This window comes from Macaca nemestrina, chromosome 12 (assembly GCF_043159975.1).
Source record: "Macaca nemestrina isolate mMacNem1 chromosome 12, mMacNem.hap1, whole genome shotgun sequence".
Classification (NCBI taxonomy): Eukaryota; Metazoa; Chordata; class Mammalia; order Primates; family Cercopithecidae; genus Macaca; species Macaca nemestrina.
In genome coordinates, this window is record NC_092136.1 from 67,915,543 (window position 1) to 67,939,312 (window position 23,770).

Consider the following 23,770-nt stretch of genomic DNA (forward strand, 5'->3'; position numbering starts at 1 on the left):
GCCCTGTGATGTGTGACTTCCACTCACAGAGTTACATCTGTATTTCGTGGATCTCTTCGCTAGCCTTATTTCTGTGGAATATGAGAACAGATTTTTCGGATCCCTTTGAAGACTATAGGGCCAAAGGAAATATCCTCAGATAACAAAGAGAAAGAAGCTTTCTGAGAAACTTCTTTGTGTTCTGTGAAATCATCTCACAGAATTACAGCTTTCCCCTCAAGAAGCCTTTCGCTAAGACAGTTCTTGTGGAATTTGCAAATTGATATTTGGAAGCCCGTAGAGGGCTATGTTGAAAAAGGAAATATCCTCTGATGAAATCTGGAAAGAAGCTTTCTGAGAAACTGCTTAGTGTTCTGTTAATTCATCTCACAGAGTTACAGCTGTATTTCGTGGAGATCTTTACTAGCCTTATTTCTGTGGAATCTGAGAACAGATATTTCGAATCCCTTTGAAGACTATATGGCCAAAGGAAATATAGTCCGATAAAAAAGAGAAAGAAGCTTTCTGAGAAACTTCTTTGTGTTCTGTGAAATCATCTCACAGAGTTACAGCTTTCCCTCAAGAAGCCTTTCGCTAAGACAGTTCTTCTGGAATTGGCATAGTGATATTTGGCAGCCCATAGAGGGCTATGTTCAAAAAGGAAATTTCCTCAGAAGAAATCTGGAAAAAGCTTTCTGAGAAACTGCTTAGTGTTCTCTTAATTCACCTCAGAGAGTTACATCTTTATTTAGTGAATCTCTTTGCTTACATTATTTCTGTGGAATCAGAGAACAGATATTTCGTATCCCTTTGAAGAGTTTAGGGCCAAAGGCAATATCCTCCGATAACAAAGAGAAAGAAGCTTTCTGAGAAACTTCTTTGTGTTCTGTGAAATCATCTCACAGAGTTACAGCTTTCCCCTCAAGAAGCCTTTCGCTAAGACAGTTCTTGTGGAATTGGCAAAGTGATATTTGGAAACCCATAGAGGACTATGGTGAAAAAGGAAATATCCTCAGATGAAATCTGGAAAGAAGCTTTCTGAGAAACTGCTTAGTGTTCTGTTAATTCGTCACACAGAGTTACATCTGTATTTCGTGGATCTCTTTGCTAGTCTTATTTCTGTGGAATCTGAGAACAGATATTTCTGATCCCTTTGAAGACTATAGGGCCAAAGGAAATATCCTCCGATACCAAAGAGAAAGAAGCTTTCTGAGAAACTTCTTTGTGTTCTGTGAAATCATCTCACAGGGTTACAGCTTTCACCTCAAGAAGCCTTTCGCTAAGACAGTTCTTGTGGAATTGGCAAAGTGATATTTGGAAGCCCATAGAGGGCTATGGTGAAAAGGAAATATCCTCAGATGAAATCTGGAAAGAAGCTTTCTGAGAAACTTCTCTGTGATGTGTGACTTCCACTCACAGAGTTACATCTGTATTTCGTGGATCTCTTTGCTAGCCTTATTTCTGTGGAATCTGAGAACAGATATTTCGGATCCCTTTGAAGACTATAGGGCCAAAGGAAATATGCTCCGATAACAAAGAGAAAGAAGCTTTCTAAGGAACTTCTTTGTGTTCTGTGAAATCATCTCACAGAGTTACACCTTTCCCCTCAAGAAGCCGCTCGCTAAGACAGTTCTTGTGGTTTTCAAAAAGTGATATTTGGAAGCCCATAGAGGGCTATGGTGAAAAAGGAAATATCCTCAGATGAAATCTGAAAAGAAGCTTTCTGAGAAACTGCTTAGTGTTCTTTTAATTCATCTCACATAGTTACATCTGTATTTCGTGGATCTCTTTGCTAGCCTTATTTCTGTGGAATCTGAGAACAGATATTTCGGATCCCTTTGAAGACTCTAGGGACAAGGGAAATATCCTCCGATAAGAAAGAGAAAGAAGCTTTCTGAGAAACTTCTTTGTGTTCTGTGAAATCATCTAACAGAGTTACAGCTTTCCCCTCAAGAAGCCTTTCTCTAAGACAGTTCTTGTGGAATTGGCAAAGTGACATTTTGGAGCCCTTAGACGGCTATTGTGAAAAAGGAAATATCCTCAGATGAAATCTGGAAAGAACCTTTCTGAGAAACTGCTTAGTGTTCTGCTAATTCACCTCACAGAGTTACATCTGTATTTCGTGGATCTCTTTGCTAGCCTTATTTCTGTGGAATCTGAGAACAGATATTTCGGATCCCTTTGAAGAGTATAGGGCCAAAGGAAATATTCTCTGATAACAAACAGAAGGAAGCTTTCTGAGAAACTTTTTGTTCTCTGTGAAATCATCTCACAGAGTTACAGCTTTCCCCTGAAGAAGCCTTTCGCTAAGACAGTTCTTGTGGAATTGGCAAAGTGATATTTGGAAGACCATAGAGGGCTACAGTGAAAAAGGAAATATTCTCAGATGAAATCTGGAAAGAAGCTTTCTGAGAAAATGCTCTGTGATATGTGACTTCCACTAACAGAGTTACATTTGTACTTCGTGGATCTCTTTGCTAGCCTTATTTCTGTGGAATCTGAGAACAGATATTTCGGATCCCTTTGAAGACTATTGGTCCAAAGGAAATATCCTCCCATAACAAAGAGAAAGAAGCTTTCTGAGAAACTTCTTTGTGTTCTATGAAGTCATCTCACAGCGTTACAGCTCTCCCCTCAAGAAACCCTTCGCTGTGACAGTTGTTGTGGAATTGGCAAAGTGATATTTGGAAGCCCCTAGACGGCTATGTTGAAAAAGGATATATCCTCAGAGGAAATCTGGAAAGAAGCTTTCTGAGAAACTGCTTAGTGTTCTGTTAATTCATCTCACAGAGTTACATCTGTATTTCGTGGATCTCTTTGCTAGCCTTATTTCTGTGGAATCTGAGAACAGATATTTCGGATCCCTTTGAAGACTATAGGGCCAAAGGAAATATCCTCCGATAACACAGAGAAAGAAGCTTTCTGAGAAACTTCTTTGTGTTCTGTGAAATCATCTCACAGGGTTACAGCTTTCACCTCAAGAAGCCTTTCGCTAAGACAGTTCTTGTGGAATTGGCAATGTCATATTTGGAAGCCCATAGAGGGCTAGGGTAAAATGGAAATATCCTCAGATGAAATCTGGAAAGAAGTTTTCTGAGAAACTGCCCTGTGATGTGTGACTTCCACTCACCGAGTTACATCTGTATTTCGTGGATCTCTTCGCTAGCCTTATTACTGTGGAATCTGAGAACAGATTTTTCGGATCCCTTTGAAGACTATAGGGCCAAAGGAAATATCCTCCGATAACAAAGAGAAAGAAGCTTTCTGAGAAACTTCTTTGTGTTCTGTGAAATCATCTCACAGGGTTACAGCTTTCACCTCAAGAAGCCTTTCGCTAAGACAGTTCTTGTGGAATTGGCAAAGTGATATTTGGAAGCTCATAGAGGGCTAGGGTAAAAAGGAAATATCCTCAGATGAAATCTGGAAAGAAGTTTTCTGAGAAACTGCCCTGTGATGTGTGACTTCCACTCACAGAGTTACATCTGTATTTCGTGGATCTCTTCGCTAGCCTTATTTCTGTGGAATCTGAGAACAGATTTTTCGGATCCCTTTGAAGACTATAGGGCCAAAGGAAATATCCTCCGATAACAAAGAGAAAGAAGCTTTCTGAGAAACTTCTTTCTGTTCTCAGAAATCATCTCACAGAGTTACAGCTTTCCCCTCAAGGAGCCTTTTGCTAAGACAGTTCTTCTGTTATTGGCAAAGTGATATTTGGAAGCCTATAGAAGGCTACGGTGAAAATGGAAATATCCTCAGATGAAATCTGGAAAGAAGCTTTCCCGGAAACTGCTCTATGATGTGTGACTTCCACTCACAGAGTTACATCTGTTTTTCGTGGATCACTTTGCTAGCCTTATTTCTGAGGAATCTGGGAACAGATATTTCGGATCCCTTTGATGACTCTAGTGCCAAAGAAATATCCTCCGATTACAAAGAGAAAGAAGCTTTCTGAGAAACTTCTTTGTGTTCTGTGAAATCATCTCACAGAGTTACAGCTTTCCCCTCAAGAAACCTTTCGTTAAGACAGTTCTTGTGGAATTTTCAAAGTGATATTTGAAGTCCTTAGAGGTCAAAGGTGAAAAAGGAAATATCCTCTGATGAAATCTGGAAAAAAGCTTTCTGAGAAACTGCTCTCTGATGTGTGACTTCCACTCACAGAGTTACATCTGTATTTCGTGGATCTCTTTGCTAGCCTTATTTCTGTGGAATCTGAGAACAGATATTTCGGATCCCTTTGAAGAGTATAGGGCCAAAGGAAATATCCTCCTATAGCAAAGAGAGAGAAGCTTTCTGAGAAACGTCTTTGTATTCTGTGAAATCATCTCACAGAGTTACAGCTTTCCCCTCAAGGAGCCTTTCGCTAAGACAGTTCTTGTGGAATTGGCAAAGTGATATTTTTAAGCCCTTAGAGGGCTACGGTGAAAACGGAATTATCCTCAGATGAAATCCGGAAAGAAGCTTTCTGAGAAACTGCTTAGTGTTCTGTTAATTCATCTCACAGAGTTACAGCTGTATTTCGCGGATCTCTTTCCTAGCCTTATTACTGTGGAATCTGAGAACAGATATTTAGAATCCCTTTGAAGACTATAGGGCCAAAGGAAATATCCTCCGATAACAAAGAGAAAGAAGCTTTCTGAGAAACTTCTTTGTGTTCTGTGAAATCATCTCACAGGGTTACAGCTTTCACCTCAAGAAGCCTTTCGCTAAGACAGTTCTTGTGAAATTGGCAAAGTGATATTTGGAAGCCCATAGAGGGCTAGGGTAAAAAGGAAATATCCACAGATGAAATCTGGAAAGAAGTTTTCTGAGAAACTGCCCTGTGATGTGTGACTTCCACTCACAGAGTTACATCTGTATTTCGTGGATCTCTTCGCTAGCCTTATTTCTGTGGAATATGAGAACAGATTTTTCGGATCCCTTTGAAGACTATAGGGCCAAAGGAAATATCCTCAGATAACAAAGAGAAAGAAGCTTTCTGAGAAACTTCTTTGTGTTCTGTGAAATCATCTCACAGAATTACAGCTTTCCCCTCAAGAAGCCTTTCGCTAAGACAGTTCTTGTGGAATTTGCAAATTGATATTTGGAAGCCCGTAGAGGGCTATGTTGAAAAAGGAAATATCCTCTGATGAAATCTGGAAAGAAGCTTTCTGAGAAACTGCTTAGTGTTCTGTTAATTCATCTCACAGAGTTACAGCTGTATTTCGTGGAGATCTTTACTAGCCTTATTTCTGTGGAATCTGAGAACAGATATTTCGAATCCCTTTGAAGACTATATGGCCAAAGGAAATATAGTCCGATAAAAAAGAGAAAGAAGCTTTCTGAGAAACTTCTTTGTGTTCTGTGAAATCATCTCACAGAGTTACAGCTTTCCCTCAAGAAGCCTTTCGCTAAGACAGTTCTTCTGGAATTGGCATAGTGATATTTGGCAGCCCATAGAGGGCTATGTTCAAAAAGGAAATTTCCTCAGAAGAAATCTGGAAAAAGCTTTCTGAGAAACTGCTTAGTGTTCTCTTAATTCACCTCAGAGAGTTACATCTTTATTTAGTGAATCTCTTTGCTTACATTATTTCTGTGGAATCAGAGAACAGATATTTCGTATCCCTTTGAAGAGTTTAGGGCCAAAGGCAATATCCTCCGATAACAAAGAGAAAGAAGCTTTCTGAGAAACTTCTTTGTGTTCTGTGAAATCATCTCACAGAGTTACAGCTTTCCCCTCAAGAAGCCTTTCGCTAAGACAGTTCTTGTGGAATTGGCAAAGTGATATTTGGAAACCCATAGAGGACTATGGTGAAAAAGGAAATATCCTCAGATGAAATCTGGAAAGAAGCTTTCTGAGAAACTGCTTAGTGTTCTGTTAATTCGTCACACAGAGTTACATCTGTATTTCGTGGATCTCTTTGCTAGTCTTATTTCTGTGGAATCTGAGAACAGATATTTCTGATCCCTTTGAAGACTATAGGGCCAAAGGAAATATCCTCCGATACCAAAGAGAAAGAAGCTTTCTGAGAAACTTCTTTGTGTTCTGTGAAATCATCTCACAGGGTTACAGCTTTCACCTCAAGAAGCCTTTCGCTAAGACAGTTCTTGTGGAATTGGCAAAGTGATATTTGGAAGCCCATAGAGGGCTATGGTGAAAAGGAAATATCCTCAGATGAAATCTGGAAAGAAGCTTTCTGAGAAACTTCTCTGTGATGTGTGACTTCCACTCACAGAGTTACATCTGTATTTCGTGGATCTCTTTGCTAGCCTTATTTCTGTGGAATCTGAGAACAGATATTTCGGATCCCTTTGAAGACTATAGGGCCAAAGGAAATATGCTCCGATAACAAAGAGAAAGAAGCTTTCTAAGGAACTTCTTTGTGTTCTGTGAAATCATCTCACAGAGTTACACCTTTCCCCTCAAGAAGCCGCTCGCTAAGACAGTTCTTGTGGTTTTCAAAAAGTGATATTTGGAAGCCCATAGAGGGCTATGGTGAAAAAGGAAATATCCTCAGATGAAATCTGAAAAGAAGCTTTCTGAGAAACTGCTTAGTGTTCTGTTAATTCATCTCACATAGTTACATCTGTATTTCGTGGATCTCTTTGCTAGCCTTATTTCTGTGGAATCTGAGAACAGATATTTCGGATCCCTTTGAAGACTCTAGGGACAAGGGAAATATCCTCCGATAAGAAAGAGAAAGAAGCTTTCTGAGAAACTTCTTTGTGTTCTGTGAAATCATCTAACAGAGTTACAGCTTTCCCCTCAAGAAGCCTTTCTCTAAGACAGTTCTTGTGGAATTGGCAAAGTGACATTTTGGAGCCCTTAGACGGCTATTGTGAAAAAGGAAATATCCTCAGATGAAATCTGGAAAGAACCTTTCTGAGAAACTGCTTAGTGTTCTGCTAATTCACCTCACAGAGTTACATCTGTATTTCGTGGATCTCTTTGCTAGCCTTATTTCTGTGGAATCTGAGAACAGATATTTCGGATCCCTTTGAAGAGTATAGGGCCAAAGGAAATATTCTCTGATAACAAACAGAAGGAAGCTTTCTGAGAAACTTTTTGTTCTCTGTGAAATCATCTCACAGAGTTACAGCTTTCCCCTGAAGAAGCCTTTCGCTAAGACAGTTCTTGTGGAATTGGCAAAGTGATATTTGGAAGACCATAGAGGGCTACAGTGAAAAAGGAAATATTCTCAGATGAAATCTGGAAAGAAGCTTTCTGAGAAAATGCTCTGTGATATGTGACTTCCACTAACAGAGTTACATTTGTACTTCGTGGATCTCTTTGCTAGCCTTATTTCTGTGGAATCTGAGAACAGATATTTCGGATCCCTTTGAAGACTATTGGTCCAAAGGAAATATCCTCCCATAACAAAGAGAAAGAAGCTTTCTGAGAAACTTCTTTGTGTTCTATGAAGTCATCTCACAGCGTTACAGCTCTCCCCTCAAGAAACCCTTCGCTGTGACAGTTGTTGTGGAATTGGCAAAGTGATATTTGGAAGCCCCTAGACGGCTATGTTGAAAAAGGATATATCCTCAGAGGAAATCTGGAAAGAAGCTTTCTGAGAAACTGCTTAGTGTTCTGTTAATTCATCTCACAGAGTTACATCTGTATTTCGTGGATCTCTTTGCTAGCCTTATTTCTGTGGAATCTGAGAACAGATATTTCGGATCCCTTTGAAGACTATAGGGCCAAAGGAAATATCCTCCGATAACACAGAGAAAGAAGCTTTCTGAGAAACTTCTTTGTGTTCTGTGAAATCATCTCACAGGGTTACAGCTTTCACCTCAAGAAGCCTTTCGCTAAGACAGTTCTTGTGGAATTGGCAATGTCATATTTGGAAGCCCATAGAGGGCTAGGGTAAAATGGAAATATCCTCAGATGAAATCTGGAAAGAAGTTTTCTGAGAAACTGCCCTGTGATGTGTGACTTCCACTCACCGAGTTACATCTCTATTTCGTGGATCTCTTCGCTAGCCTTATTACTGTGGAATCTGAGAACAGATTTTTCGGATCCCTTTGAAGACTATAGGGCCAAAGGAAATATCCTCCGATAACAAAGAGAAAGAAGCTTTCTGAGAAACTTCTTTGTGTTCTGTGAAATCATCTCACAGGGTTACAGCTTTCACCTCAAGAAGCCTTTCGCTAAGACAGTTCTTGTGGAATTGGCAAAGTGATATTTGGAAGCTCATAGAGGGCTAGGGTAAAAAGGAAATATCCTCAGATGAAATCTGGAAAGAAGTTTTCTGAGAAACTGCCCTGTGATGTGTGACTTCCACTCACAGAGTTACATCTGTATTTCGTGGATCTCTTCGCTAGCCTTATTTCTGTGGAATCTGAGAACAGATTTTTCGGATCCCTTTGAAGACTATAGGGCCAAAGGAAATATCCTCCGATAACAAAGAGAAAGAAGCTTTCTGAGAAACTTCTTTCTGTTCTCTGAAATCATCTCACAGAGTTACAGCTTTCCCCTCAAGGAGCCTTTTGCTAAGACAGTTCTTCTGTTATTGGCAAAGTGATATTTGGAAGCCTATAGAAGGCTACGGTGAAAATGGAAATATCCTCAGATGAAATCTGGAAAGAAGCTTTCCCGGAAACTGCTCTATGATGTGTGACTTCCACTCACAGAGTTACATCTGTTTTTCGTGGATCACTTTGCTAGCCTTATTTCTGAGGAATCTGGGAACAGATATTTCGGATCCCTTTGATGACTCTAGTGCCAAAGAAATATCCTCCGATTACAAAGAGAAAGAAGCTTTCTGAGAAACTTCTTTGTGTTCTGTGAAATCATCTCACAGAGTTACAGCTTTCCCCTCAAGAAACCTTTCGTTAAGACAGTTCTTGTGGAATTTTCAAAGTGATATTTGGAAGTCCTTAGAGGTCAAAGGTGAAAAAGGAAATATCCTCTGATGAAATCTGGAAAAAAGCTTTCTGAGAAACTGCTCTCTGATGTGTGACTTCCACTCACAGAGTTACATCTGTATTTCGTGGATCTCTTTGATAGCCTTATTTCTGTGGAATCTGAGAACAGATATTTCGGATCCCTTTGAAGAGTATAGGGCCAAAGGAAATATCCTCCTATAGCAAAGAGAGAGAAGCTTTCTGAGAAACGTCTTTGTATTCTGTGAAATCATCTCACAGAGTTACAGCTTTCCCCTCAAGGAGCCTTTCGCTAAGACAGTTCTTGTGGAATTGGCAAAGTGATATATGGAAGCCCATAGAGGGCTCTAGTGAAAAAGGAAATATCCTCAGTGCAAATCTGGAAAGAAGCTTTCTGAGAAACTGCTTAGTGTTCTGTTAATTCATCTCACAGAGTTACATCTGTATTTCGTTGATCTCTTTGCGAGCCTTGTTTCTGTGGAATCTCAGAACAGATATTTCAGATCCCTTTGAAGACTATAGGGCCAAAGGAAATATCCCCCGATAACAAAGAGAAAGAAGCTTTCTGAGAAAATTCTTTCTGTTCTGTGAAATCATCTCACAGAGTTACAGCTTTCCCCTCAAGGAGCCTTTTGCTAAGACAGTTCTTCTGGAATTTGCAAAGTGATATTTGGAAGCCCATAGAGGGCTATGGTGAAAAGGAAATATCCTCAGATGAAATCTGAAAGGAAACTCTCTGAGAAACTGCTTTGTGATGTGTGACTTCCACTCACAGAGTTACATCTGTACTTCGTGGATCTCTTTGCTACCTTATTTCTGTGGAATCTGACAATAGATATTTCGGATCCCTTTGAAGACTAAGGGCCAAAGGAAATATCCTCAGATAACAAAGAGAAAGAAGCTTTCTGAGAAACTTCTTTGTGTTCTGTGAAATCATCTCACAGGGTTACAGCTTTCACCTCAAGAAGCCTTTCGCTAAGACAGTTCTTGTGGAATTTGCATAGTGATATTTGAAAGGCCATAGAGGGCAATGTGAAAAAGGAAATATATTCAGATGAAATCTGGAAAGAAGCTCTCTGAGAAACTGCTTAGTATTCTGTTAATTCATCTCACAGAGTTACATCTGTATTTCGTGAATCTCTTTGCTAGCCTTATTTCTGTGGAATCTGAGAACAGATATTTCGGATCTCTTTGAAGACTATAGGGCCAAAGGAAATACCCACCGATAACAAAGAGAAAGAAGCCTTCTGAGAAACTTCTTTGTGTTCTGTGAAATCATCTCACAGAGTTACAGCTTTCCCCTCAAGAAGTCTTTGGCTAAGACAGTTCTTCTGGAATTTTCAAAGTGATATTTGAAAGCCCATAGAGGGCTACGGTGAAAAAGGAAATATCCTCAGGTGAAATCTGGAAAGAAGCTCTCTGAGAAACTGCTTAGTGTTCTGTTAATTCATCTCACAAAGTTACATCTGTATTTCGTGGATCTCTTTGCTAGCCTTATTTCTGTCGAATCTGAGAAAAGATATTTCGGATCCGTTTGAAGACTAAGGGCCAAAGGAAATATCCTCCGATAACAAAGAGAAAGAAGCTTTCTGAGAAACTTCTTTGTATTCTCTGAAATCATTTCACAGAGATACAGCTTTCCCCTTAAGAAGCCTTTCGCTAAGACAATTCTTTTGGATTTGGCAAAGTGATATTTGGAAGCCCATAGACGGCTGTGGTGAAAAAGGAAATATCCTCAGATGAAATCTGGAAAGAGGCTTTCTGAGAAACTGCTTAGTGTTCTGTTAATTCATCTCACAGGGTTACATCTATATTTCGTGGATCTCTTTGCTAGCCTCATTACTGTGGAATCTGAGAACAGATATTTCGCATCCCTTTGAAGACTATAGGTCCAAAGGAAATATCCTCCGATAACAAAGAGAAAGAAGCCTTCTGAGAAAGTTCTTTGTGTTCTGTGAAATCATCTCACAGAGTTACAGCTTTCCCCTCAAAAAGCCTTTCGCTAAGACCGTTCTTGTGGAATTGGCAAAGTGATATTTGGAAGCCCATGGAGGGCACTGGTGAAAAAGGAAATATCCTCAGATGAAATCTGGAAAGAAGCTATCTGAGAAACTGCTTAGTGTTCTGTTAATTCATCTCACAGAGTTACCACTGTATTTCGTGGATCTCTTTGCTAGCCTTATTTCTGTGAAATCTGAGAACAGATATTTCGGATCCCTTTGAAGACTATAGGGCCAAAGGAAATATCCTCCGATAACAAAGAGAAAGAAGCTTTCTGAGAAACTTCTTTGTGTTCTGTGAAATCATCTCACAGAGTTACACCTTTCACCTCAAGGAGACTTTCGCTAATACAGTTCTTGTGGAATTGGCAAAGTGATATTTGGAAGCCCATAGATGGCTATGGAGAAAAAGGAAATATCCTCAGATGAAATTTTAAGGAAGCTTTCTGAGAAAATGCTTAGTGTTCTGTTAATTCATCTCACAGAGTTACATCTGTATTTCGTGGATCTCTTTGCTAGCCTTATTTCTGTGGAATGTGAGAAAGATATTTCAGATCCCTTTGAAGACTATAGGGCCAAAGGAAATATCCTCCGATAACAAAGAGAAAGAATCTTTCTGGGAAACTTCTTTTTGTTCTGTGAAATCATCTCACCGAGTTACAGCTTTTCCCTCAAGAAGTCTTTCGCTAAGTCAGTTCTTCTGGAATTGGCAAAGTGATATTTGGAAGCCCTTGGACGGCTATGGTGAAAACGGAATTATCCTCAGATGAAATCCGGAAAGAAGCTTTCTGAGAAACTGCTTAGTGTTCTGTTAATTCATCTCACAGTGTTACATCTGTATTTCCTGGATCTCTTTGCTAGCCTTATTACTGTGGAATTTGAGAACAGATATTTAGGATCCCTTTGAAGACTATAGGGCCAAAGGAAATATCCTCCGATTCCAAAGAGAAAGAGGCTTTCTAAGAAACTTCTTTGTGTTTTGTGAAATCATCTGACAGAATTACAGGTTTTCCCTCAAGAAGCCTTTCGCTAAGACAGTTCTTGTGGAATTGTTAAAGTGATATTTGGAAGCCCATAGAGGGCTATGGTGAAAAAGGAAATATCCTCAGATGAAATCTGGAAAGAAGCTTTCTGAGAAACTGCTCTGTGATATGTGACTTCGACTCACAGAGTTACATCTGTATTTCTTATATCTCTTTGCTAGCCTTATTTCTTTGGAATCTGAGAACAGATATTTCGGAACCCTTTGAAGACTATAGGGCCAAAGCAAATATCCTCCGATAACAAAGAGAAAGAAGCTTCCTGAGGAACTTCTTTTTGTTCTGTGAAATCATCTCACAGAGTTACAACTTTCCCCTCAAGAAGCCGCTCGCTAAGACACTTCTTATGGATTTGGAAATGTGATATTGGGAAGCCCATAGATGGCTACGCTGAAAAAGGAAATATTCTCAGGTGAAATCTGTAAAGAAGCTTTCTGAGAAACTGCTCTGTGATGTGTGACTTCCACTCACAGAGTTACATCTGCATTTCGTGGATCACTTTGCTAGCCTTATTTCTTTGTAATCTGAGAACAGATATTTCGAATCCCTTTGAAAACTATTGGGCCAAAGGAAATATCTTCGATAACAAAGAGAAAGAAGCTTTCTGAGAAACTTCTTTGTGTTCTGTGAAATCATCTCACAGAGTTACAGCTTTCCCCTCAAGAAGCCTTTCGCTAAGACAGTTCTTGTGGATTTGGCAAAGTGATATTTGGAAGCGCTTAGAGGGCTATGGTGAAAAAGGAAATATCCTCAGGTGAAATCTGGAAAGAAGTTTTCTGAGAAACTGCTTAGTGTTCTGTTAATTCATCTCACAGAGTTACATCTGTATTTCCTGGATCTCTTTGCTAGCCTTATTTCTGTGGTATCTGAGAACAGATATTTCGGATCCCTTTGAAGACTATAGGGCCAAAGGAAATATCCTCCGATAACAAAGAGAAAGAAGCTTTCTGAGAAACTTCTTTGTGTTACGTGAAATCATCTCACTGAGTTACAGCTTTCCCCTAAAGAAGCCTTTCGCTAAGACAGTTCTTGTGGAATTGGCAAAGTGATATTTGGAAGCCCATGGAGGGCTATGGTGAAAAGGAAATATCCTCAGATGAAATCTGGAAAGAAGCTTTCTGAGAAACTTCTCTGTGATGTGTGACTTACACTCACAGAGTTACATCTGTATTTCGTGGATCTCTTTGCTAGCCTTATTTCTGTGGAATCTGAGAACAGATATTTCGGATCCCTTTGAAGACTATAGGGCCCAAGGAAATATCCTCCGATAACAAAGAGAAAGAAGCTTTCTAAGGAACTTCTTTGTGTTCTGTGAAATCATCTCACAGAGTTACAGCTTTCCCCTCAAGCAGCCGCTCGCTAAGACAGTTGTTGTGGATTTGGAAAAGTGATATTTGGAAGCCCATAGAGGGCTATGGTGAAAAAGGAAATACCCTCAGATGAAATGTGGAAAGCAGCTTTCTGAGAAAATGCTTAGTGTTCTGTTTATTCATCTCACAGAGTTACATCTGTATTTCGTGGATTTCTTTGCTAGCCTTATTTCTGTGGAATCTGAGAACAGATATTTCGGATCCCTTGAAGACTATAGGGCCCAAGGAAATATCCTCCGATAACAAAGAGAAAGAAGCTTTCTGAGAAACTTCTTTGTGTTCTGTGAAATCATCTCACAGAGTTACAGGTTTCCCTTCAAGAAGCCTTTCTCTAAGAAAGTTCATGTGGAATTGGCAAAGTGATATTTGGAAGCCCATAGAGGGTTATGGTGAAAAAGGAAATATCCTCAGTTGAAATCTGGAAAGAGGCTTTCTGAGAAACTTCTTAGTGTTCTGTTAATTCATCTCACAGGGTTACATCTATATTTCGTGGATCTCTTTGCTAGCCTCATTACTGTGGAATCTGAGAACAGATATTTCGCATCCCTTTGAAGACTCTAGGTCCAAAGGAAATATCCTCCGATAACAAAGAGAAAGAAGCCTTCTGAGAAAGTTCTTTGTGTTCTGTGAAATCATCTCACAGAGTTACAGCTTTCCCCTCAAAAAGTCTTTCGCTAAGACCGTTCTTGTGGATTTGGCAAAGTGATATTTGGAAGCCCATAGATGGCTATGGTGAAAAAGGAAATATCCTCAGATGAAATTTTAAGGAAGCTTTCTGAGAAAATGCTTAGTGTTCTATTAATTCATCTCACAGAGTTACATCTGTATTTGGTGGATCTCTTTGCTAGCCTTATTTCTGTGGAATCTGAGAAAGATATTTCAGATCCCTTTGAAGACTATAGGGCCAAAGGAAATATCCTCCGATAACAAAGAGAAAGAAGCTTTCTGGGAAACTTCTTTTTGTTTGTGAAATCATCTCACCGAGTTACAGCTTTTCCCTCAAGAAGTCTTTCGCTAAGTCAGTTCTTCTGGAATTGGCAAAGTGATATTTGTAAGCCCTTAGACGGCTACGGTGAAAACGGAATTATCCTCAGATGAAATCCGGAAAGAAGCTTTCTGAGAAACTGCTTAGTGTTCTGTTAATTCATCTCACAGAGTTACATCTGTATTTCGCGGATCTCTTTGCTAGCCTTATTTCTGTGGAATCTGAGAACAGATATTTCGGATCCCTTTGAAGACTATAGGGCCAAAGAAAATATCCTCCGATAACAAAGAGAAAGAAGCTTTCTGAGAAACTTCTTTGTGTTCTCTGAAATCATCTCACAGAGTTACAGCTTTCCCCTCAAGAAGCCTTTCGCTAAGACAGTTCTTGTGGAAATTGCAAAGTGATATTTGGAAGCCCATAGAGGGCTATGTTGAAAAAGGAAATATCCTCAGATGAAATCTGGAAAGTAGCTTTCTGAGAAACTGCTTAGTGTTCTGTTAATTCATCTCACAGAGTTACAGCTGTATTTCGTGGATATCTTTACTAGCCTTATTTCTGTGGAATCTGAGAACAGATATTTCGAATCCCTTTGAAGACTATATGGCCAAAGGAAATATAGTCCGATAAAAAAGAGAAAGAAGCTTTCTGAGAAACTTCTTTGTGTTCTGTGAAATCATCTCACAGAGTTACAGCTTTCCCTCAAGAAGCCTTTCGCTAAGACAGTTCTTCTGGAATTGGCATAGTGATATTTGGCAGCCCATAGAGGGCTATCGTCAAAAAGGAAATTTCCTCAGACGAAATCTGGAAAAAGCTTTCTGAGAAACTGCTTAGTGTTCTCTTAATTCACCTCAGAGAGTTACATCTTTATTTAGTGGATCTCTTTGCTAACATTATTTCTGTGGAATCAGAGAACAGATATTTCGTATCCCTTTGAAGAGTTTAGGGCCAAAGGAAATATCCTCCGATAACAAAGAGAAAGAAGCTTTCTGAGAAGCTTCTTTGTGTTCTGTGAAATCATCTCACAGAGTTACAGCTTTCCCCTCAAGAAGCCTTTCGCTAAGACAGTTCTTGTGGAATTGGCAAAGTGATATTTGGAAACCCATAGAGGACTATGGTGAAAAAGGAAATATAATCAGATGAAATCTGGAAAGAAGCTTTCTGAGAAACTGCTTAGTGTTCTGTTAATTCATCTCACAGAGTTACATCTGTATTTCGTGGATCTCTTTGCTAGCCTTATTTCTGTGGAATCTGAGAACAGATATTTCGGATCCCTTTGAAGACTATAGGGCCAAACGAAATATGCTCCGATAACAAAGAGAAAGAAGCTTTCTAAGGAACTTCTTTGTGTTCTGTGAAATCATCTCACAGAGTTACACCTTTCCCCTCAAGAAGCCGCTCGCTAAGACAGTTCTTGTGGTTTTCAAAAAGTGATATTTGGAAGCCCATAGAGGGCTATGGTGAAAAAGGAAATATCCTCAGATGAAATCTGAAAAGAAGATTTCTGAGAAACTGCTCTGTGATGTGTGACTTCCATTCACAGAGTTACATCTGTATTTCGTGGATCTCTTTGCTAGCCTTATTTCTGTGGAATCTGAGAACAGATATTTCGGATCCCTTTGAAGACTTAGGGACAAGGGAAATATCCTCCGATAACAAAGAGAAAGAAGCTTTCTGAGAAACTTCTTTGTGTTCTGTGAAATCATCTCACAGAGTTACAGCTTTCCCCTCAAGAAGCCTTACGCTAAGACAGTTCTTGTGGAATTGGCAAAGTGACATTTTGGAGCCCTTAGACGGCTATTGTGAAAAAGGAAATATCCTCAGATGAAATCTGGAAAGAACCTTTCTGTGAAACTGCTTAGTGTTCTGTTAATTCACCTCACAGAGTTACATCTGTATTTCGTGGATCTCTTCGCTAGCCTTATTTTTGTGGAATCTGAGAACAGATTTTTCGGATCCCTTTGAAGACTATAGGGCCAAAGGAAATATCCTCCGATAACAAAGAGAAAGAAGCTTTCTGAGAAACTTCTTTGTGTTCTGTGAAATCATCTCACAGGGTTACAGCTTTCACCTCAAGAAGCCTTTCGCTAAGACACTTCTTGTGGAATTGGCTAAGTGATATTTGGAAGCCCATAGAGGGCTAGTGTAAAAAGGAAATATCCTCAGATGAAATCTGGAAAGAAGTTTTCTGAGAAACTGCCTGTGATGTGTGACTTCCACTCACAGAGTTACATCTATATTTCGTGGATCTCTTCGCTAGCCTTATTTCTGTGGAATCTGAGAACAGATTTTTCGGATCCCTTTGAAGACTATAGGGCCAAAGGAAATATCCTCCGATAACAAAGAGAAAGAAGCTTTCTGAGAAACTTCTTTCTGTTCTCAGAAATCATCTCACAGAGTTACAGCTTTCCCCTCAAGGAGCCTTTTGCTAAGACAGTTCTTCTGTTATTGGCAAAGAGATATTTGGAAGCCTATAGAAGGCTACGGTGAAAATGGAAATATCCTCAGATGAAATCTGGAAAGAAGCTTTCCCGGAAACTGCTCTATGATGTTTGACATCCACTCACAGAGTTACATCTGTTTTTCGTGGGTCACTTTGCTAGCCTTATTTCTGAGGAATCTGGGAACAGATATTTCGGATCCCTTTGATGACTCTAGTGCCAAAGAAATATCCTCCGATAACAAAGAGAAAGAAGCTTTCTGAGAAACTTCTTTGTGTTCTGTGAAATCATCTCACAGAGTTACAGCTTTCCCCTCAAGAAACCTTTCGTTAAGACAGTTCTTGTGGAATTGTCAAAGTGATATTTGGAAGTCCTTAGAGGTCAATGGTGAAAAAGGAAATATCCTCAGATGAAATCTGGAAAAAAGCTTTCTGAGAAACTGCTCTCTGATGTGTGACTTCCACTCACAGAGTTACATCTCTATTTCGTGGATCTCTTTGCTAGCCTTATGTCTGTGGAATCTGAGAACAGATATTTCGGATCACTTAGAAGACTATAGGGCCAAAGGAAATATCCTCCGATAACAAAGAGAAAGAAGCTTTCTGAGAATCTTCTTCGTGTTCTGTGAAATCATCTAACAGTGTTACAGCTTTCACCTCAAGAAGTCTTTCGCTAAGACAGTTCTTGTGGAATTGGCAAACTGATATTTGGAAGCCTAAAGAGGGCTATGGTGAAAAAAGAAATATCCTCAGATGAAATCTGGAAAGAAGCTTTCTGAGAAACTGCCCTGTGATGTTTGACTTCCACTCACAGAGTTACATCTGTATTTCGTGGATCTCTTCGCTAGCCTTATTTCTGTGGAATCGGAGAACAGATAATTCGGACCCCTTTGAAGACTATAGGGCCAAAGGAAATATCCTCCGATAACAAAGAGAAAGAAGCTTTCTGAGAAAATTCTTTGTGTTCTGTGAAATCATCTCACAGAGTTAAAGCTTTCCCCACAAGAAGACTTTTGCTAAGACAGTTCTTCTGTTATTGGCAAAGTGATATTTGGAAGCCTATAGAGGGATCCTGTGAAAATGGAAATATCCTCAGATGAAATCTGGAAAGAAGCTTTCACGGAAACTGCTCTGTGATGTGTGACTTCCACTCACAGAGTTACATCTGTATTTCGTGGATCTCTTTGCTAGCCTTATTTCTGTGGAATCTGGGAACAGATATTTCGGATCCCTTTGAAGATTATAGGGCCAAAGAAATATCCTCCAATAACAAAAAGAAAGAAGCTTTCTGAGAAACTTCTTTGTGTTCTGTGAAATCATCTCACAGAGTTACAGCGTTGCCCTCAAGAAGACTTTCGTTAAGACAGTTTTGTGGTATTGGCAAAGTGATATTTGGAAGCCCTTAGAGGGCTATGGTGAAAAAGGAAATATCTTCAGATGAAATCTGAAAAGAAGCTTTCTGAGAAACTGCTCTGTGATGTGTGACTTCCACTCACAGAGTTACATCTGTATTTCATGGATCTCTTTGATAGCCTTATTTGTGTGTAATCTGAGAACAGATATTTCGGATCCCTTTGAAGACTATAGGGCCATAGGAAATATCCTCCGATAACAAAGAGAAAGAAACTTTCTGAGAAATTTCTTTGTGTTCTGTGAAATCATCTCACAGAGTTACAGCTTTCCCCTCAAGAAGCCTTTCGCTAAGACAGTTCTTGTGGAATTGGCCAAGTGATATTTGGAAGCCCGTAGAGGGTTACGGTGAAAAAGGAAACATCCTCAGATGAAATCTGGAAAGAAGCTTTCTGACAAACTGCTTAGTGTTCTGTTAATTCATCTCACAGAGTTACATCTGTATTTCGTGGATCTCTTTGCTAGCGTTATTTCTGTGGAATCTGAGAACAGATATTTCGGATCCCTTTGAAGACTATAGGGCCAAAGGAAATATCCTCCGATAACAAAGAGAAAGATGCTTTCTGAGAAACTTCTTTGTGTTCTGTGAAATCATCTCACAGGGTTACAGCTTTCACCTCAAGAAGCCTTTCGCTAAGACAGTTCTTGTGGAATTGGCAATGTCATATTTGGAAGCCCATAGATGGCTATGGTGAAAAAGGAAATATCCTCAGATGAAATTTTAAGGAAGCTTTCTGAGAAAATGCTTAGTGTTCTATTAATTCATCTCACAGAGTTACATCTGTATCTGGTGGATCTCTTTGCTAGCCTTATTTCTGTGGAATCTGAGAAAGATATTTCAGATCCCTTTGAAGACTATAGGGCCAAAGGAAATATCCTCCGATAACAAAGAGAAAGAAGCTTTCTGGGAAACTTCTTTTTGTTTGTGAAATCATCTCACCGAGTTACAGCTTTTCCCTCAAGAAGTCTTTCGCTAAGTCAGTTCTTCTGGAATTGGCAAAGTGATATTTGTAAGCCCTTAGACGGCTACGGTGAAAACGGAATTATCCTCAGATGAAATCCGGAAAGAAGCTTTCTGAGAAACTGCTTAGTGTTCTGTTAATTCATCTCACAGAGTTACATCTGTATTTCGCGGATCTCTTTGCTAGCCTTATTTCTGTGGAATCTGAGAACAGATATTTCGGATCCCTTTGAAGACTATAGGGCCAAAGAAAATATCCTCCGATAACAAAGAGAAAGAAGCTTTCTGAGAAACTTCTTTGTGTTCTGTGAAATCATCTCACAGAGTTACAGCTTTCCCCTCAAGAAGCCTTTCGCTAAGACAGTTCTTGTGGAAATTGCAAAGTGATATTTGGAAGCCCATAGAGGGCTATGTTGAAAAAGGAAATATCCTCAGATGAAATCTGGAAAGTAGCTTTCTGAGAAACTGCTTAGTGTTCTGTTAATTCATCTCACAGAGTTACAGCTGTATTTCGTGGATATCTTTACTAGCCTTATTTCTGTGGAATCTGAGAACAGATATTTCGAATCCCTTTGAAGACTATATGGCCAAAGGAAATATAGTCCGATAAAAAAGAGAAAGAAGCTTTCTGAGAAACTTCTTTGTGTTCTGTGAAATCATCTCACAGAGTTACAGCTTTCCCTCAAGAAGCCTTTCGCTAAGACAGTTCTTCTGGAATTGGCATAGTGATATTTGGCAGCCCATAGAGGGCTATCGTCAAAAAGGAAATTTCCTCAGACGAAATCTGGAAAAAGCTTTCTGAGAAACTGCTTAGTGTTCTCTTAATTCACCTCAGAGAGTTACATCTTTATTTAGTGGATCTCTTTGCTAACATTATTTCTGTGGAATCAGAGAACAGATATTTCGTATCCCTTTGAAGAGTTTAGGGCCAAAGGAAATATCCTCCGATAACAAAGAGAAAGAAGCTTTCTGACAACATTCTTTGTGTTCTGTGAAATCATCTCACAGAGTTACAGCTTTCCCCTCAAGAAGCCGCTCGCTAAGACAGTTCTTGTGGATTTGGAAAAGTGATATTTGGAAGCCCTTAGAGGGCTGTGGTGAAAAAGGAAATATCCTCAGATGAAATCTGGAAAGCAGCTTTCTGAGAAACTGCTTAGTGTTCTGTTAATTCATCTCACAGAGTTACATCTGTATTTCGTGGATCTCTTTGCTAGCCTTATTTCTGTGGAATCGGAGAACAGATATTTCGGATCCTTTTGAAGACTACAGGGCCAAAGGAAATATCCTCCGATAACAAAGAGAAAGAAGCTTTCTGAGGAACTCCTTTGTGTTCTGTGAAATCATCTCAGAGAGTTACAGCTTTCCCCTCAAGAAGCCTTTCGGTAAGATAGTTCTTATGGAATTGGCAAAGTGATATTTCGAAGCCCATAGAGGGCTAAGGTGAAAAAGAAAATATCCTGAGATGAAATCTGGAAAGAAACTTTCTGAGAAACTGCTCTGTGAAGTGTGACTTCCACTCACATAGTTACATCTGTATTTCGTGGATCTCTTTGCTACCTTATTTCTGTGGAATCTGAGAATAGATATTTCGGATCCCTTTGAAGACTATAGGGCCAAAGGAAATATCCTCCGATAACAAAGAGAAAGAAGCTTTCTGAGAAACTTCTTTGTGTTCCATGAAATCATCTCACAGAGTTACAGCTTTCCCCTCAAGAAGCCTTTCGCTCAGACAGTTCTTGTGGAATTGGAAAAGTGATATTTGGAGGCCCATAGAGGGCTATGGTGAAAAAGGAAATATCCTCAGATGAAATATGGAAAGAAACTTTCTGAGAAACTTCTCTGTGATGTGGGACTTCCACTCACAGAGTTACATCTGTATTTTTTGGATCTCTTTGCCAGCTTTATTTCTGTGGAATCTGAGAACAGATATTTCCGATCCCTTTGAAGACTATAGGGCCAAAGGAAATATCCTCAGATTACAAAGAGAAAGAAGCTTTCTGAGAAACTTCTTTGTGTTCTGTGAAATCATCTCACAGAGTTACAGCATTGCTCTCTAGAAGCCTTTCGGTAAGACAGTTATTGTGGAATTTGCAAAGTGATATTTGGAAGCCCATAGACGGCTATGTTGAAAAAGGGAATATCCTCAGATGAAATCTGGAAAGAAGCTTTCTGAGAAACTGCTTAGTATTCTGTTAATTCATCTCACAGAGTTACATCTTTATTTCGTGGACCTCTTTGTTAGCCTTATTTCTGTGGAATCTGAGAACAGATATTTCGGATCTCTTTGAAGACTACAGGGCCAAAGGAAATATCCTCCGATAACAAAGAGAAAGAAGCTTTCTGAGAAACTTCTTTGTGTTCTGTGAAATCATCTCACAGAGTTACAGCTTTCCCCTCAAGAAGCCGCTCGCTAAGACAGTTCTTGTGGATTTGGAAAAGTGATATTTGGAAGCCCTTAGAGGGCTGTGGTGAAAAAGGAAATATCCTCAGATGAAATCTGGAAAGCAGCTTTCTGAGAAACTGCTTAGTGTTCTGTTAATTCATCTCACAGAGTTACATCTGTATTTCGTGGATCTCTTTGCTAGCCTTACTTCTGTGGAATCTGAGAACAGATATTTCGGATCCCTTTGAAGACTATAGGGCCAAAGGAAATATCCTCCGATAACGAAGAGAAAGAAGCTTTCTGAGGAACTCCTTTGTGTTCTGTGAAATCATCTCAGAGAGTTACAGCTTTCCCCTCAAGAAGCCGCTCGCTAAGACCCTTCTTGTGGATTTGGAAAAGTGATATTTGGTAGCCCATAGAGGGCTATGGTGAAAAAGGAAATATCCTCAGATGAAATCTGGAAAGAAGCTTTCTGAAAAACTGCTTAGTGTTCTGTTAATTCATCTCACAGAGTTACATCTCTATTTCGTGGATCTCTTTGCTAGCCTTATTTCTGTGGAATCTGAGAACAGATATTTCGGATCCCTTTGAAGACTATAGGGCCAAAGGAAATATCCTCCGATAACAAAGAGAAAGAAGCTTTCTGAGAAACTTCTTTGTGTTCTGTGAAATCATCTCACAGAGTTACAGCTTTCCCTTCAAGAAGCCTTTCGCTAAGACAGTTCTTGTGGATTTGTAAAAGTGATATTTGGAAGCCCATAGACGGCTATGGTGAAAAAGGGAATATCCTCAGATGAAATCTGGAAAGAAGTTTTCTGAGAAACTGCTTAGTGTTCTGTTAATTCATCGCACAGAGTTACATCTTTATTTCGTGGACCTCTTTGCTAGCCTTATTTCTGTGGAATCTGAGAACAGATATTTCGGATCCCTTTGAAGACTACAGGGCCAAAGGAAATATCCTCCGATAGCAAAGAGAAAGAAGCTTTCTGAGAACCTTCTTTGTGTTCTTTGAAATCATCTCACAGAGTTACAGCTTTCCCCTCAAGAAGCCGCTCGTTAAGACAGTTCTTTTGGATTTGGAAAAGTGATATTTGGAAGCTCTTAGAGTGCTGTGGTGAAAAAGGAAATATCCTCAGATGAAATCTGGAAAGCAGCTTTCTGAGAAAATGCTTAGTGTTCTGTTAATTCATCTCACAGAGTTACATCTGTATTTCGTGGATCTCTTTGCTAGCCTTATTTCTGTGGAATCGGAGAACAGATATTTCGGATCCTTTTGAAGACTACAGGGCCAAAGGAAATATCCTCCGATAACAAAGAGAAAGAAGCTTTCTGAGGAACTCCTTTGTGTTCTGTGAAATCATCTCAGAGAGTTACAGCTTTCCCCTAAGAAGCCGCTCGCTAAGACCCTTCTTGTGGATTTGAAAAAGTGATATTTGGAAGCCCATAGAGGGCTATGGTGAAAAAGGAAATATCCTCAGATGAAATCTGGAAAGAAGCTTTCTGAGAAACTGCTTAGTGTTCTGTTAATTCATCTCACAGGGTTACATCTGTATTTCGTGGATCTCTTTGCTAGCCTTATTTCTGTGGAGTCTGAGAAAAGATATTTCGGATCCCTTTGAAGACTATAGGGAAAAAGGAATTATCCTCCGATAACAGAGAGAAAGAAGCTTTCTGAGAAACTTCTTTGTGTTCTGTGAAATCATCTCACAGAGTTTCAGCTTTCCCCTCAGTAAGCCTATCGCTAAGACAGTTCTTGTGGAATTGGCAAAGTGATATTTGGAAGCCCATAGAGGGCTATGGTGAAAAGGAAATATCCTCAGATGAAATCTGGAAAGAAACTTTCTGGGAAACTGCTTTGTGATGTGTGACTTCCACTCACAGAGTTACATCTGTATTTCGTGGATCTCTTTGCTACCTTATTTCTGTGGAATCTGAGAACAGATATTTCGGATCCTTTTGAAGACTATAGGGTCAAAGGAAATAACCTCCGATAACAAAGAGAAAGAAGCTTTCTGAGAAACTTCTTTGTGTTCTGTGAAATCATCTCACAGAGTTACAGCTTTCCCCTCAAGAAGCCTTTCACTAAGACAGTTCTTGTGGATTTGGCAAAGTGATATTTGGAAGCCCATATAGGGCTATGGTGAAAAAGGAAATATCCTCAGATGAAATTTGGAAAGAAGCTTTCTGAGAAAATGCTTAGTGTTCTGTTAATTCATCTCACAGCGTTACATCTGTATTTCGTGGATCTCTTTGCTAGCCTTATTTCTGTGGAATCTGAGAACAGATATTTCGGATCCCTTTGAAGACTATAGGACCAAAGGAAATATCCTCAGATTAAAAAGA